This window comes from Galeopterus variegatus, unplaced genomic scaffold (assembly GCF_000696425.1).
Source record: "Galeopterus variegatus unplaced genomic scaffold, G_variegatus-3.0.2 Scaffold8706, whole genome shotgun sequence".
In the NCBI taxonomy this organism is placed as follows: Eukaryota; Metazoa; Chordata; class Mammalia; order Dermoptera; family Cynocephalidae; genus Galeopterus; species Galeopterus variegatus.
Window position 1 is genome coordinate 70,456 of NW_007734817.1, and position 2,516 is coordinate 72,971.

Here is a 2,516-nt window from a genome sequence, read left to right on the forward strand (position 1 = left end):
CAGACCTGCTTGCTTATTTGAAATTTAGCATTTCAGAGTCTGCTAAAGCAGAAGTCGTATAGTAACCATAAAACATCCTTGTTGACGATAGAAAATAACAGAGGTTTTCTTTGTGTTTCATTTGTGCCTTTGTAATAGTCAAGTAATTTTGGAACAAAAATTATTCCTATCACAAAACAAGTTATAAAATTTAATCCTAAACCAGTAAAAGCCACATCCTTCAGTAGAATGTTGACTGTGAGCAGCATGAGATTTTAATGAGCCAATGAATTTTCTTCTCTTGCCTTGTTTTTAATTATTATTATTATTATTGTTGTTTTTACCCTTACAGACAAGCACTGATTTGGTACAGCCGGTATGTAAATATCCAGAATATTCTGGATTTTTTTTGTATTTAATGTACATTATATACATGGTATATTATCTAGAATGAACTTTCTTCCCATGGCATTGCTAGTTATAGATTTAACGTTAAGCCAATTAAATTAAATGCTTTCTAGTTTTGCTTAACTGGTGCTACCCTACTGAAGAACTTTGTGTTTCTCATCAGATCTTATCATGGTGTATTTCATCTTATGTTTTTTTTTTTTTTCTTTGCTCTTCTGCATACTTTAAAGACTGACTCTTCTAAAAGTCTTTCCCTGTGTAACCTGATCATGGAGGAAACTCCAGACAGTGGGTTGGCCGAAGAAATTCAAAGATCTCAAATTGATATAGGTGCATTTACTTGGGGCCCTGATGCTAGTACAGAGAGTTTCAGCCAGGAAATCACCCCAGGAGGGTCTCTTGAAGACTCTGCATGTCTCTCTGAAGCAGAGCAAGACATGAGATTATCCACTGGAATGCCTCCTGCTGCTGACTGGCCTGCTGTGGCTGAGTGGGGTGAGCCTGTCCTGGGGCCATCCGCTCCAACCAGCAATGAACAGCTGTCCCTAGAGCCCTTGCCTGAGGCTGGCGTTGCCACTACTGCTTGTGTGGAGATGGAGCAGCCATATGACTTGCTTGACTCAGATGTGGCAGCCATGGAGACAGCTGGCTTGCTCAAAGACAGTCATGAAAATGTTAAAAAGTCAGATGAAGAGGAAGAGAAACAGAAGATAGAAGACACTATGTGGGCAAGTGTGGAGACATGTCAAAAGGTAGACACTGGAGCTATGGATATCACGGCACTAGAAAGTACAGAGGAATTTGAAGGGAAAGTATGTGAAAGTACAGGAAACACTGTAGTAGATCTTCTTAGGACAATAGGAAAGCAAGACAGGGAGACCTTAAAAAGTAATGAAGGCGAAACTAGGAAAGATCTAAGAGCAAGGTGTAAGGAAAGTATAAAAAACAATGAAAATTATTTTGAGAAAACAGACCCATTACAGAAAGACATGGAAAAAGTAGATATGGCAGATGAAGTTAGTGACAGAACTCACAGGCTACAGGATGGGATTCAAGTAGTAGTCAGTAATCATGAAACTATAGAGGGCTCTGGGGCTAAACCTGCCAATCACAGAGATATTTTGAATCCGCCACTCCAAATCAACGTTGTATCTAATATCGAAGATGACAGCTCTGAGGGATGGGATTTAGCTAGAAAAGACGTAAAGAAAAATTTAATAGATCCTCCCAACCATGATATAATATATCACCCAGCACAGAGCAGTGCAGATGCTGAAGAAATCCGATGTGAGACTGTGTTAAATGCTCCTGGAGGTGACAGGGGTACAAATCAGGCTGCTGTTTTATATGATATAATATATCACCCAGCACAGAGCAGTGCAGATGCTGAAGAAATCCAATGTGAGACTGTGTTAAATGCTCCTGGAGGTGACAGGGGTACAAATCAGGCTGCTGTTTTATCAATGAAATGTGAAGTGGCAGCCCAATCTAGTATTGACCTTGATTATTCTCTGGGAACTAATGCAAACAGAAGAGATTGGTGTTCATGTAAGGCAGAAGATTGGTTAATAGAGAGGTCTGAAAGTACAATGACTGGGCACTGTAGTCATACCATTAACTTGCCAGGACTTGCTAAAACAGACCCTTGGAGAACATATGCAGGTCAAGTCTGCCAGCCAAATGTGGGTTCAGCAGTGAATAATAAGGATATAGCAGGATTCTCTGGTATACCAGATGGCCAAGCAAGTGGATCTGCCAGTTGGCTGGATTCTTGTAACCACTGGCCTATCAGAGATATGGGAGGCTTAGATGATTGCTTGGATCATTTAGATACAGTTGAGAGCAGGAAAGAACTTGAGGCAGACTTACCAGCAGGTGTGTTTGGGGAACGAGCCATTGCTAGCTGCTGGAAACAAAGCCAGGAGAGAGCTAGACCATTGGTTCTGGAAACCTTCTGGAACACTAGCACTGAGAGTTCTGCTAGTTCCCAAGATAATGACATCAGCAACTCAGATTTATCTGAAGATGAAATTGCTAACCAGAGATATGGATTGTTGTACCAAGGAATTGAGGCTGACGAAGACGAGGTACTTACCCCAGTACGTAGCATAGACTAGCCAAAGACTTCC

The 2,516-nt window shown here is 41.0% G+C and overlaps 1 protein-coding gene across 1 annotated transcript in view; it reads left to right on the forward strand.

Annotated features, from left to right (window-relative positions):
• Positions 1–2,516, forward strand: part of LOC103608699 (amphiphysin) — an 81,128-nt gene that overhangs the window by 67,312 nt on the left and 11,300 nt on the right. The window lies entirely within an intron of this gene.